This window comes from Callithrix jacchus, chromosome 18 (assembly GCF_049354715.1).
Source record: "Callithrix jacchus isolate 240 chromosome 18, calJac240_pri, whole genome shotgun sequence".
Classification (NCBI taxonomy): Eukaryota; Metazoa; Chordata; class Mammalia; order Primates; family Cebidae; genus Callithrix; species Callithrix jacchus.
In genome coordinates this window covers 35,833,939-35,849,325 of record NC_133519.1, presented here as the reverse complement: position 1 = coordinate 35,849,325, position 15,387 = coordinate 35,833,939, and the positions used below count along the sequence as shown (strand labels likewise).

The window sequence follows — 15,387 nt, the reverse complement described above, 5'->3', positions numbered from 1 at the left end:
ACAAAAACAGCCCTGATTTTTACATTTAAACATCAGGAAGAGGATGATCATATTGAAAACCTTGTTAAAGACCTGGAAGTTCAAGTGGAAGAAATATCTTAGAGCGAGGATCAGAGATACAAAGAGACAGAAATCATGAGAAAAAAATGAGGTCTGAAGAACAGATCCTGGAGGCCTGAGATGTGAATAAGAGGAGTGCAGAGAAGGTAGACTCCAGGAGAGTCTGATGACAGGGGTAGGTGGGAGTTGGTGGATAGGAAATGCCAGGATGTCTCCAATGCTTCTGGTTTGGGCAGTTGGGTAGGTGGCAGTACCACTGCCTGAAATAGACCATCCTGGAAGAGAAAGGGATTGTGGGGCAAAGACGGCAGGTGGGGAGTGATGAGTTCAGCTGTGTTGAACTTGAAACGCTTACAGACATAGAAGTGGAGACATCAAATGGCTGTTTCAGTGTAGTTCTAGAGTTCAGAGCAGAGATACCTGGCTGGAGATACAGAATGGAAAACCACCAACCTCTAGTGCTCCTGAAATAAAGGGTATAGATGAGAGAGTACCTGAAGTGTGAGGCGACAAAACAAACCCACAACCTTTGATAGGTGGAGCAAGTCACCACGGCACATGTTTACCTATGTAACAAACCTTCCTGCATGTGCACCCCAGAGCTTAAAAATTAAAAAAATAAACCAATAAACAAAAAATACCCAAAACTGTACAGACAGAGGTGGCAGTGTGACCAATCCCTCCCTTCCGTTCCCCTCTTCTCCCGTGCTCTTGATTCCACACTTGGCTTTACATGTCCTTTTTATTATGTGACATGAGACTTGCTGGGGAAAGAAAGGGCAAGAAGAAAAGAGGAGAATAAGGAAGAATGTAAGGAAGAATAGTGGGAGGGATGTACCTTAAAATGGGGATGCAGTGGTAAATCTGCCCTCTGATCACCAGGGCAGAGGGGTGATCCATGAGAATGCGATCTCTCATTGTGCCTCAGTGAGGCACCATAGTTATCCCTTCCGAGACATAAAAGGAAAAGTAGAACTAGCATCTGCTGAGCAACTGCTATATTGGACATGCTCTTTAACACTCATTCTTTCATTTAATTTCCTTTAATCTCATTATAGAAGGAAAGTAAAACTCAGAAAGGCTGAGAAAATTCCCCCAAGATCACAGTCGGAAAGCAACAGGGTTAAATGAATCTGTGCAACTCTGAAGCCCTTGCTTTTCCTGCTGTACCATAGAGCATCTGTACTAGAGGCGGCAGGCAGCAGATTTAGATACTGATCCACACGACTTTATTTGTATTTTCACTGGGCTTTTGTTATCTCAGGACATTCAAAGGTTTACACTCTCTCTTCTACCAAAGTTGAGTACACACTGCCAGCTGACCTTTCAATCTTGGCCGCTTTTGCTTCTCTCAAGTTACCAGCCAGCTCAGATAAAGGGAGAAAAGTGAACTCTTATTCTTTCTGGAAGCTGAATGGCTGCTTCTACCTAGAAAGCCAATCTTGTGTGAATTAAACTCTTTCATCAACTATTAGCTGGATCCTAAACCATTCATAAGAGGGACAACCCCTCAATTCATTGATTGACATCTTGAGAGTTTATCAACTCTAAAAAATAAAAGCAGCAACATCTGAGACAATAGTCAGCATTTATTGAATCTAAGAGAAGAAGCAGTTCTTGTTTTCAACTTAGAAAAATGCCTCATATTATCGGAATTAAGATAAGTGACATTTCTTCTAACTTACACACACACATACATACATACACATATATATGTATAAAAGTAACACCAACAGGGTCTCTTGCCTGTAAAGCACACTGTATTTTGTAATGAAGACTCAACAAAATTGCATGTTAAGTTCTAGATTTCTCATGATCCTCTACATTTTAAATGTTCACTGATGTGGTCCCCCTCATCATTTTTTTATATTTAGGAGACTCTGGTTATTATAGGGATATCCCTGTAGGTCTCCTTAAGGACTTGATAATTATCTTAGGGTGACTGAGCATGCATAATATGCACTAGGCAATTCATTTCCACCACCTTTTTTTTTTTTTTTTTTGAGATGGAGTCTTGCTCTGTTGCTTAGGCTGGAGTGCAGTGACATGATCTCTGCTCACTGCAACCACTGCCTCCTGGGTTCCAGTGATTCTCCAGCCTAAGCCTCCTGAGTAGCTGGAGCTACAGGCACACACCACCATGCTTGGCTAAGTTTTGTATTTTTGTTAGTGATAGGGTTTCACCATGTTGGCCAGACTGGTCTCAAATTCCTGACCTCTAGTGATCGACCCACCTTGGCTTCCCGAAGTGAAGATTGCTGGGGTTACAGGAATGAGCCACTGCACCTGGCCTGCACTAGGCAAATCTATTAAATTCAGCAAATATTTAGGGAATGATGGTTAGCCATGTGTGTGTTATGCCCAAAAGTTATAGAGGAAAATACCATGTTGCTGCTCTGCTTACAGCTCTACAGTGGGCAAACAGGCAAAGAAATAAAAGCTGAGCTTGTAAGGAAAGATGAAAGACTGAGTATATAGATTATATGTAGATGTATCTCCTCTCTCTGTAAGATCTTTTAAAATAATAGTAAAATAATGAAAAGTTATTATCTCTTTATAATGAAGAGAATGAGAAATTTCAGCAAATTGCTTGAAGATAGAAAATAGGTGAAATGGTGGGTGGTACCCGGTGAAGTAGAGGAAAGGATCAGCTACAATTAAGGAGAAAACTTGTGTTATGTCAAGTGAAATTTAAAGCTAAAACAAGACATAGGAACTGAAGACATCAGGCATAACGGAGGGTGAAGTGGTATGTGGGGTTATAAACAGAGGCCAGAATTAGAACTATATATGGACAGTCAACATTTCCCTCACTCCTAGACACTAACATTGAGGCATTCCCCCCACCGTCAACTTATGCAAACCAACAAGCAAACACACACACACACACACACACACACACACACACACACACAATGGGGATTGTATTTAAGGAAACTAAATGAATTATATGGCAGACCAATAAAGGAAGTTCAACATCTGACTAATAAGAACCCTACAAAAAGAAAGAAGAGCCATTTTGGCTTTCTGAGCAGCACTGTGGTGGTTGGTGAAAACAAGGGTCTTAATGAAAGGTGGCAAAAAGGGAGCCAAGAAGAAGGTGGCTGATCCATTTTCTAAGAAAGATGGGTATGATGTGAAAGCAACTGCTATGTTTAATATAAGAAATATTGGAAAGCCTCTAAGTCACCAGGACCCAAGCAATCAAAGTTGTATCTGATGGCCTCAAGGGTCCTATGTTCAAAGTGAGTCCTGCTGATTTGCAGAATGATGAAGTTGCATTTAGAAAATTCAAGATGATTACTGAAGATGTTCAGGGCAAAAGCTGCCTGACTTCCATCGCACGGCTCTTAACTGTGACAAAATGTGTCCCATGGTAAAAAAATGGCAGCCATGATTGAAGCTCACATTGATGTCAAGACTACCGATGGTTACTCGTTTTAATCTGTTCTGCGTTGGTTTTACTAAAAATGGAACAATTAGATATGGAGGAGCTCTTATGCTCAGCACCAGCAGGTCTGACAGATCTGGAAGAAGATTCGGAAATCATGACACGAGAGAGGTGCAGACAAACGACTTGAAATAAGTTGTCAATAAATTGATTCAGTAATTGAAGCAATAAATTGCTTCGTCCAGACAGCATTGGAAAAAGACACGGAAAAGCCTTGCCAATTTCTTTATCCTCTCCATGATGTCCTTGATAGAAAAGCAAAAATGCTGAAGAAGCCTATTTGAATTGAGAAGACTCATGGAGTTTCATGGTGAAGGTAGTAGTTTGGGAAAAGCTACTGGGGATGAGACGGTTGCTAAAGTTGAATGAGCTGATAGATAGGAATTACTAGTCCAAGCTAAAAGGTCCTATCTGTGAAAAAAAAAAAAAAGTAGAGAAAATCGAGGAGAGAAAATTGTCAAAGAAGTAATAGAAGTAAATTTCTAGAACCTGAGAGCAAAGTTTCATACTGAAAGAGCAACCACATTCCCAATGTAACAAATACAGTGTGACTCAAAGCTTGATGTATCATCATGAAATGCAACACCCGAGGATGAAATTCCCAAAGGCTTCCAAGGAGAAAACAAAAATAAAGTGTCCGCAAAAAACAATACACAGGCTGGCGCCGGACTGAGCAGTAGCAGCGTTGGGTGTTGGTAGACCATGGAGAAAGGTCAACAAAGTTTGGAGGGGAAAATAAATTTAACCTAAAGTTCTATACCTAGACTGACTAATAGTCAAATGTGAGGGTAGAATTATTTTTAGACTGGGACTAGAAAATTTTATCTCCCATGCACCTTTCTCAGGAAGTTGCTTGAGAATGTACTACATCTAAATGAAGGACTAAGCTGCGAAAGAGAAAGAAGTAAGATCCAGGATGTGGAGGATCCAACCCAGGAAAGTGGCAAAATCCAACGAGTAGTCCCGGAGTCTGGCTCAGGAAATTGGACTGGGACAGGCCTGTCCAGGAGAAGAGTTGCAACTCTATAGAATGATTGAGAAATTTTTTATTTTTAGCATCTTTTCCAATGTATTAGTGGTTTAGCTGGATCCCAGAAGTTAGTTTTGACACATAGAATTTTTATTATTATTTAAGCTGTATTCTAATTTATATTGTGATTTCTTTGTTAGTAATGTAGATGGTGTATTTCTTAATTTCTAAACATATGGGGTGTCTACTAATCTTTTTCTTATTGAATTCTGGCTTAACTGCATTGTGGTTAAAGAGACTTGGTTTGATTTCTATCCTTTGGAATTTGTTGAGATTTGCTTTATGGCGCAGCATATGGTTAATTTTTTAAAAAAGTGTTCTGGGTGGGTTTGAAAAGAATGTGTAATTTGCAGTTGCTGGGTGCAGTGTGCTAAATACGTAAATTAGGATAGGTTTGTTACACATGTTGTTCAAATTTTCTGTATCCTTACTGATCTTTGTCTGCTTGTCTTATCAATTTCTGAGAGAGGTGTATTTAAATCTCCCACTGTTTTTATAGATTTGTTTATTTTTTAGTAGTTCTGTCAGATTTTGCTTCATTTATTTTGATACTACATTATTAAGTACATAAAAATTTTAAAGCATTATGTCTTCCTGGTAAATTAAGTCTTTTATCATAATGATGCATCCTCTTAATCTCTAGTAAAAGGTTTTTTTTGCCTTTAGCTCTGTGATAGAACTTACCAGCCTTCTTTAAGGTAGCTTTTGTATGGCCTTTTTTTTTTTTTAACTGTCAACCTGTTTCCAGTTCTACATGTATCTCCTGTGAGAAGCACATGGTTGTGTTTTGTGCTTTATTCAGGTGAATAATCTTCACTTTTAATTGGAGCATTAAGTCTAGATACATTTAATATAGCCATTGGTTCATGTGGGTGTAAATCTTTCATCTTACTCTGTGCCTTTTAGATTGATTTTGAAAAAGTATTTCCTTCTTCTATTAGCTTTGAAGTTATATACTCTAATTATTCTTGCGTTGATTACCTAAGAGATAACTTTGACTTATCATGGTTACCATCAGTTGACACTTTTACTGTCTCCCCAGAAAGTGCAAAGATCTAAGGTACTTAAACTCCATTTATCCCCTTCTGATTTATGTCATTATTGTCGTGTATTTTAGCTTAAATATTTTAAACTCCAATGACATACTTATTATTGGTGTATACAGCTAACATTGCACACATATTTTCCCTTTTCATTTCTTTCCACATCTGTGTCATTTCTTTTTTTTTTTTTTTACTCTTGAAATACAGAATTTTATTTAGAAACTGTTTAAAGTGGGTGAAGGGGGAGAAGGAAAGAAAAGCACACTGCCATGTGTGTTCCTACGCAACTGTCTTGCATGCTCTGCTCATGTACCCCAAAACCTAAAATCCAATAAAAATTAAAAAAAAAAAAAAAAAAAGAAACTGTTTAAAGTAGAAAAAAACCCTGTCAAGAAAGACCAGGTGGAAAATGGGTTCCCAATAAAATGGAATTTTAGGGCAACGAAAGTCTAAAAGGCCACAAAAGAGAAGTAGCACCACTGTCATTTGAACAATGGCTGGTTACTTGCATTTTTTGGCATTGTTAATCACTGAATCTGGGTTTTCCTCTGAATTCCACACACAGTATGCACGACACAACAATTTTATCATAAAACACTTGCTTTCTACACACATTTTAGGACAAGCTACCACCAGAAACAAATCAATACAAATACATCAGGGGCTGAACAATCTCAGTAGTGGGTGAGACACATTTTGCAGAATCCTGCGAAAAAAGGAACTGAATAGGCTGTGGGCAAAGCAAATCAGGGAGAGCTAAGGAATTAACTATTTTAGATACTAATAATGAATTCAGACACGGCACTGTATTTTCTGCAAAAGAAAATTAACATTTAGTAACACACTAGTGAATTTTCTCTCCAGAGATACTAGTGCACTGGCAAAGTATTCGGATTACAGTGGAGAGCTGTGGACAGCAGATCCCGAGGACACCCCAGCCTTGCAGATCCCAAGGTAACCACGGCCTTCACCGGCCACTCACTTTGCCAGAGGCCCAGAAAGAACCTGCAGCATGACCGCCTGCCTGCTGCATTTCCAACTCTAAGCAGCAAACTTCAAGGAGCCAAAGAGGAGTCCCCAATGGGCAAGGGGACCAGAGAAGAGAAACGTGGTAAATGTAAACCCAGAAGACAGTAACATGGGATACAATCGCCATTGAAATCCCACAGGTGTGGACAAGTCCCAAAAAGTAGTTGTTAGATTAAACAACTGAGCACACCTGACTTCCCCAAAAACATAATACATAGAAATTTTGGGGACAACTGGAAAAATAGAGAAATGCTCAATGAAAACCGAGCTCTTCAACTCAAACATCTCAGGGCTGAAACACATCCTCTGTTATTCAGGCAATGATGCCTCTTGCCTTTTAGCAAGGATGCAACTGGTCAATGACACCACATGGCTTTACAGGGCAACTTTTTAAATGTTCCTTTTAGACCAAAGCCTAGGCCTGTGAGGATTCAAACAGCCCTGTAAGACCTGTGACAGCAGGTTCCAAAGGGTCTAAGGTCTGACCCTTCCTTCCCAGACACAATGTCAAATGCAAAATCTCCTGTCATGTACATTTTATATTTTGAAATATGGAAGCATATTTTAAATACTCTTAAGGCATTTATTTATTACAACATTCTCTGATTTCACATTAGCTTAAAATTCAATTCAGTCTTTACATTACTCCACTGAGGTTGCCACCTCAGCGTATAACATAACCCCTCCTCCAGCACTCAGTGTGACCCGCATCCGCACAGTGAGCCCCACAGTCAGCCTCTTTGTTTCCCAGGTGAACCAACTAGATGTTAATACTGCTCTGCTACAGGGTAAAAGCTCCTAACTCGAACTTACTGGAAAAGGAGTGACACATCTGCAACGTGCACTTTAAGAAGAGGTACTTTTTGCTTATGAAAAGAAACCAGTGAGTCCTCTAAGGATAATAAAAGGGAGTATTTGACAGTTAAGCACATGATTTGGAGTGAAGAATTCGGATGTTGCTCTGCTGGTCCAGCCTGTCAATACTCTTCCTGCTCCTCCTGTGGGCCCCCTTCATCAGGTATCACAAAGCCTTCATCTGTGGCATACAGAATGTCTACAATCCTCTGCAATACAGGGTCATTTTCCCTCTCACTCTCCTGGCAAATCCATTCAGTGTTCTGTAGCTTTCCGAAGTAGAAGTCCCTCTCTTTCTCCAAACCTTCAACAGTAAGTTTCAATACGTTGACCTGCTGCATCAACTCAGCTGCCTCGTCATCCCCATTGCCCACACCAGGATTCTTTCGCACCACACCAGGATTCTTTCGCACCACACCAGGGCCAGCCTTAGGAGCCGCAGCAGTTCTCTGTGTTGAGATGGGCCTCTGGGGAGCTGCCCTACTAGAACTAAGAGGTTTTTTTTGGTTTATTCAGAGCTGGAGCAACGAGGGAGGGAGCCACTGCAATTTCTTGACCTTGTCTGGCAGCCACAGGGTCATAGTCTTTTCCATCATAGTTTGCATCAAAAAACTTCTTGAACCACTGAACAAATTCAAAATTGTCCTGAAACTTTCCTTTGCTAATTTGTCCACAGGAATTGTTTTGTCAACACCCATCCTCTTAAAACCCGCTTGTAGTATTTTGAAGTTCTGGATGTACTCGTGTTCTAGCTTAGCTTGGAATTTCACTTTCTTCAAGGCAATGGAGCCAGGAAAGAGCATGTCCACAAACTGACAATAGGCAGCCTCTGAGCACAGCTGTTCAGTCTTTGTCAGATTCAACTGCAGAGACTCATTGATCCAGGCCAGCATGTCATGTCGACTGAGATTATCACTGGTCACTGACGTTGAGTATACGTTCACTGCCATCTTCTGCTCTCTGCGGAACCGCGTCCACTGCCTGCACCCGGCTCCAGTTCCCCATCTGTGTCATTTCATCTGGAATAATTTTTCTCCCACTTGAAACACGCACTTTAAGGTTTTCTTTAAGGCAGATCTGGTTGTGACAAACTGTCTTGGTTTTGTTTGTCTGGAAATGCTTTTATTCTAAATTTACTTAACGTTTGCTGCCTCTAGTGAGAATTGTCATTTGCTTCTTTGAGGCACCTGGAGGCCTAAGCAATCAGGGTCACCTTAATCCTGTTTCAGTCGTTGAGTAGATTGGAAGTTGAGCTGGCCACTGCAAAGGCTGGTACAGCCTGGTTTATCCTGGTCTTTTGATGTCAGGATATTGGAGGAAAACAAATCATCTCCACTGGCAATACTAGTGAGGACTAATGAAAAACAAGGGCTGTTTTTTATCCAGTGATCATATTTTCTTCCTGAGCCTAACCTAATTGTATTATTGAATGTTCTGGAGCCCTCCTTGCTTATTAAACTATTATAATCCTTTACTTATGGGTTAGAAGATATCATTACAGTCTCGTCCGCCTAATGAAGTGAGAGTTTTTAACTGAGTTAGCCCATCAACAGTCCCTGATGAAGCCTGACAGATCTCTCTTTGGACTAAATAGACTTGATGATAATAATGCCAGGACTACATTCCTTCTCTAAACTCACTTTCCTGCGCTGGATGAGTGATTAGGAAGCATTTATGTTATCTTCAGGGTCAGAATGGAATTAGTACGACTATGTGTCCACCTCCTAGAGACCTGTACAGAATCTAACACTCTTGAAAAATTCCTTGTGTGGACTGAACAGCAAGATTCAGCCTTCTGAGTAGGTAGGTTTTGAGGGTCAGATCTGAAGAAGGGCAGCAGAGAGGAGATGGAGCAGCCCCTTCTTGGCATTCTCCTGGGAGATGTACACAGGTGGCTGCTATACTATGTAGCTGGTGGGAAGAAAGTCCTTTTGTGAAGGGAAGGTCCTGGTTTGGGTCACTTACTGGAGTCCCTGATGAAAGAGGCCATTTATCAGAGTCAGCATCTTAATCTGGCTGGGAAGGCTGACAGACTTCCAAATCTTGGGTCAGGAGAGGGCAAACTGAGGTGGGTGGCACTTAAATGCCCTGAGTGATGAGGTCACAAATGGATTTTGAGGGTGGATGTGGCAAAAGAGGGGGCTGGAGCAAGAAAGGCCCAGCAGGCAGGTGCTATTAAGGTGCTAGGGGGTGGCAGGAGAGATTGTTGAGTCTACAACATGGGCTTCTCCTTCCAAAATTCACTCCATTTCCACAGATGCGAATGCTTCCCAGAGGTTCATAGAACCAAAAAGAGCCTGCACTCCAACTGTTGATGGTACTGATGAAGTGTCCTTAATTTTCTGTTGAATCAATATGGTCATTCTTCTTTAACAGAATATAGGGACTCACTAAGCACGTTCTATCTTTCAGACATTCTGTGAAAGGTTTTATATGTATTACTGTCTTTTATATTTATTTCAGTCCCTTTGAGTTAATTTACTATTTATGGATAAGAAAACTGAGGCTCAGAATGGTTGAGTAACTTGCCCTCTGTCACATATCTCATTTCTACTTGACAATGAAAAGGCGCATTATTCATGTATTCAATCCATGAATTCTCCTTGAGTTGCTTACTATGTGCAAGCCAGAAGTTACTAGAAGCTCACCACCCCGTTTCTTTTGGATTTGGCTTCATTTCTTTATGATTTGCTCACCTAACCTAAAAGCTCCTGAACAAATCCTTAATAATGTTATCTTGAAAAGCCTCCAGGGAAGAAAATTTTTCAGGTTTTCTTGGTATCCTAAGTTTCTCAGAACTTCTAGGGATTTCTTAAAGGCTAACCTATGATCATTTTGCTACAGTCGAAACCAACTTCTCATGATCTGTGGAGAACAGCCAGAGCGAGAGGGAAGTCTGAGAACAGCCTGTCCTAGGAGGAAGGTAGATGATGCTGGCAATGAGATGGAGCCGCAGGGTCAAAGGATATTAGAGCTAACTGGACCCTCAACAGACAAAGACTCTAACTGTCCCACTTTCCAGGAAAGAAAATGAGCTGGGGAAGAATGAACCATTCCCCCAAATCACTGAGCTATGTCATGGCAGAGCTAGAACCAGTGTTTTGGGCTGCTTATTTCCAGGGAGGCAGAGCATGTGGGAGAAATAGCCAGAGCTTTGAAGGCAGGCAGGTCAGGATTCAAACCCTTGTTCTGCATTTCCTAGCTGTGGAATTGGGCAGGCTTTTCAACTGTATGTATTTTGTGCCTTGGTTTATTCATCTGTGAAGCAGGCCTGGTAAATGAGATAATGTATGTTAGTCCCTGCAGCACAGTAGGGACTCAATATTTCTTTCCCTACCCAGGACCCAGTCTTTTTATTGATTTTTTTCATTAATGTGCAAATCATACCAAAATGTAGTGACTTGAAACAACAGTGATCATTTATTTTCCTAACATTTGCTGTTGGTCAGGAATTTGGGAGGGGCTTGGTTGGGTGGCTCTGGCTTGAGAGTCTCTTATGAGGTTGCAGTCAGATGTCAGTTGTGGCTTGACTGAGAAGGGAACATTCAATATTAAGGTGTCTCACTCCTTAATGGTAAATTGGTGCTGGCTGTTGGGAGTAGGGTGGTGGGGTGGAGGGAGGTGTCTCAGTTCTTGACACATGGTCTCTCTATAGGACTGCTGAGTGACCTCACAACATGGTGTCTGAATTCCCCCGGAGTCAGTGATTCAAGAGACCAAGGTGAAATCTGCAATCCTTGAAATTCACATAATTCTGCTCTATTCTATTGGCCACACAGGGCCAATCCTGATTCACAGGGTGAAGGGACCATACTGGGCACAATGCCAGGAGGAGGATCACTGGGGGCCAGCTGACAGACATACTACCCCACAAATGAGGGTCTATTTCTCAATTCACAATTGTGCGAGGGTGTTATGTTATCTCTTGACTTCCTGTGTCTTGAGTATTGTTGGTATTTTCAAAAGTCACCCATAGATCCTCAAGGAAGATGGGCTGTACCCCCCTGAGCATGTTCTGGAGTTCTGGCAACACTGTTTATAATTAGCCAAGCAATAATTCCCACCACTGAGCTGACTCCAAGCTCATCTGCTTGCTTCTCTGGAGGTTTTTAAATAGACAGGGATGTGTTAGTGACACAGTACATTATCTGTCTGTTACCATTTTGGCAGGCAACATAGAAACGTGACTTTTTAAAGGAAGAGTTAATCAGTGTTAAGGCAGCTCCCACAACGCAGGCATGCAGTGTTGCCACAGAATGCCTGGGAAGCCTGGGGCTGCAGAACACCAGGGGCCTAACGTCATGCCCTTGAGTGTCTCCTGGGCATGACCTGGAAGCAGAGCTGGGTGAGACATTGCTAGAGCTCCTGGTGCCCTGGCTCAGCTGGGCTCATTACTACTGACATCTTCCCACTTCCTCTTCACTTGGAAAGCATTGAATCTGCTCCCAAATTCAGCATCATTCCCAAGGAGGAAGCCGTGAAGTGCGATTCTTGCTTATTTGCTGATGACTTTAAAATCTACATGTCTACTCCGTTCCCACCCCCACCCCCAAATCTATCCCTTGAGCTCCAGACTACTCACTGCTCATTTTCATTTGGATGTCCCACAAGCATGAAAGCTGAACTCATAATTTTCTTCTCACCCAAATTTCCAAATCCTCCTGTGTTTTCTACCTCAGTAAATGGCACCACCGCTCTTTCCATTGCCTAAGCCAGAAACCTAAATGGTATGACATGATGTTTAAGAGGAAAGGATAAGAGGATTGGAGCTTTCATGCCTGGCCTGAATCTCAGCTCTGCCATTTATAAACTGGTGGTCTTTGGAAATTTGCTCAGTTTCTTCTTTTTTGAAAATGGAGATAATAATAGAAATAATCTAAGAAAATGGTTAGGAGAATTAAAAAAGGAAGATGCTTGGCATATAGCAGGAACTCAAAAAATGCTTTATGAATCATTAGGCTCTTTGGATTTTATCTCTGAAATATTTCTCAAATTCACCCACTTCCTTATATTTGCCATCCTGAGCCTGGGGCACTATCATTGCTCAGATGTACAATTGCTTCTTGAGAATCTCTGCAGCCAGAGAGATAGTTTAAAAGTACAGACATGGGGGACGTTATGTCCCTGCTCAGCTCCCACATCCTCGTGTTCTTAGATTTTGAACAAATTTCTTACATGGCCCAAAGGGCTCTGCAGGCTTTGACCCTACTTCCTCTCCAGCCTCACACCCTTTCCTTTTACTGACCTTCTTTCATTTCCTCTGATAGAGAATGCTGGCTCTTACCTTCAGGTCTCACACTGGCTCTTGCCTCTTCAAAGGAAAATTCCCCCTGTTAAGCCCCTTCTCAGCATTCATTATAGATCTTATTCTTGAGAAAGAAAGGGAGAAGCAGTTCGGGGTGAATCAGATAAAGATGTTTATCTCTTCTTTCACACTACTCCTGGGCCGCCTTGGTTGATTTTGACTCCTAGGTTTCTCAGTTGTCTGAATGGCTATGGATTGAGGATTTCTTAGGTCTGATCTTGGGTTTTCCTTGGATATACCTTGTGACACCTCTGACCCTGTGTCCTTTGCCTGGCTGTCATTCCTTTTCATCCTTTAATCTCAGTTAAACATCACCTTTTGGGAAACGGGTTCAGATCTGCTGGACTTGGCCAGGCTCCTCTCACCTCCTCCTTCAGTCTTGCTGGTTATTCTTTTCTCAGCTCCTCTCTCAGTCTTGCTGGTGATTCTTTCCTTACACCTTCCTTCAGTCTTGCTGGTGATTCTTTCCTTACATCTTCCTTCAGTCTTGCTGGTTGTTCTGTGCTCACCTCCTCCTTCAGTCTTGTTGGTTATTCTTTCCCTACCTTCTCCTTTAGTCTTGCTGGTTATCCTATCCTTGCCTCCTCCCTCAGTCTTCTTATCCGCTCCTGACCTCCTCCCTTAGTCTTGCTGGTTATTCTCTCCTCAACTCCTCCTTCAGTCTTGCTGGTTATTCTTTCCTCACCTCCTCTCTGTCTTGCTGGTTGTCATTCCTCATCTCCTCCCACAGTCTTGCTTGTTATCCTCTCCTGACCTCCTCCCTCAATCTTGCTGTTTATTGTCTCCTCAACTACTCCTTCAGTCTTGCTGACTAATCTCCACTTACCTTCTCTCTCAGTCTTGCTGTTTATTCTCCACTCATCTTCTCCCTCAATCAATAAAGCTTTGCTGAAATGACTTGGTCATCCACAGATCAGGCTCACCTCTATGTCCTCTGTGGCTATGTAGTGACTGGTGCTTAACAAACCTGTGTTGAATTAATACATGAATGAGTTACGACAACTTTTCAAGTCTATATGCTGTGAATATCCAGAGGGCTACCAAGGCTGCCTCTTTGTTAATATTTTACTCTTCTTTCAAATGTGAGGACGTAAATCAAATTCTTAGCTTGAGTGTGTTTGACAATTTCCTGAAAAAAAAAAAAAGACATCCAGAATTCCTCTTGTCACCCAACAAATATTCTTTGAGCATTTCATATGTACCAGGAGATATTGAAAATGTAAAGTTGAATACGACATAGTCCCAGGCTTCCTCTTGTCATGCAGTTTTCAGTCAAGAATTAAATGAGGTATTGAGCAAACATTTGTTGAATGAATGGATAAATGAATAAATGATGAATAAAAGTAGTTAATCTTAGAAAAGCAAAGCATTTTAACATTATAATTGTTTAAAGACAACTGAATGTGTGTTGCTATTGTGCAGTTGGAAACCTATATTCAAATTCATTCATTCCTTTATTCATTCAAATTATAGTTATTGAGCATCTGTTATATTTTGAGTACATGAGTATCTACTGGTTTCTGGATGCGAGCCATTAACCCCGCCCAAACCGGAAAAATATTATGGGTCCTTCAAGATCAAATGAAATGTCAACACAGAAGAGCTATTTGCAATGCAAATGTGAAGTCACCAGTCTTTGTAATAAACAGGCTGAGGAAAAAATACCCTGGAAGCTTCTTGGGAGATGAGGCTTAGTAGTTCTGATGAATCACAAAGGCAGTGAAAGTCTGGGAACTCCTAATTTGTTTATCTTCATACCTCAGGTCAGCAGCATCAATCTGTATCTGGGCAGGCCTGCCAGATCATTGGGCCTATTTGTAAACCAACCAGTTTCTGCCTGAAGGTCAGTGATTCTTAGTCTTTTACAGAACACACTCCCTTTGGAGGATCTGCTGAAAGCACCGAACCCTCTCCCCAGGAAAATGTAGGCTCATTGCCTCCAGAGCTGGAAATCTCCATTTGCGTCACTTTTAATCACAGCCCTCCTCTCTGCAGGAACCTGGTACGGTTTCCTCAAGGGGCTGAGCTAGAAGTTAATTTGAGGGATTCTCCACTGGCTCTGACTCCATCTTACCATAGGTTCTTTCCTCAGTGCTGTTAAGAGACCTTGTAGGCATTTCCTCCAGTTCTTTGGTGGGGGAGGACTGTCGTAGAATGACGTGGTTACATGTCAGCCCACCCTATATGGTCATTGCCTTTCTTAATCAACCAAACCCTAGCTGCCCCACCCTTCATCCCGGACAGATACTGTAGATGTGCCAGGAATGGGTCAGAGGCACAGAAGCATGTCACTGTTTATTAAAAACTCTGATTGCTCTGGGCCCGATTTGTGTCTCAGCCCTGAAATCCCTAGGAATTTTCCGGCCGGACTCAAAATGCATGGTAGCTTCAGTGACATGCTGTTCCTGGCAGACACTCTGACACCTCACTCCAGGTGGGAGGACCTCAGGCCAGGGCTGGCAAAGAGCCGCTACCAGCTGGAGCTGCCAGGGTCAAGGCCTGTGAACATGCCCACCCGGACTCTGCCAGCCCTAGGCTTTCACAGTTCACCATTTTAGCTTCCCAGGGTTTGACAAAAACCCAGCTTTTACACTACAAGCGTTGCATGAAACTG

The 15,387-nt window shown here is 41.8% G+C and overlaps 1 long non-coding RNA gene and 1 pseudogene across 1 annotated transcript in view; one reads left to right on the top strand and one right to left on the bottom strand.

Annotated features, from left to right (window-relative positions):
- LOC144580273 (uncharacterized) overlaps positions 1 to 15,387 on the top strand; it is a 137,709-nt gene that overhangs the window by 29,191 nt on the left and 93,131 nt on the right. The window lies entirely within an intron of this gene.
- LOC144580271 (microtubule-associated protein RP/EB family member 1 pseudogene) lies at positions 7,176 to 8,447 on the bottom strand (annotated as a pseudogene).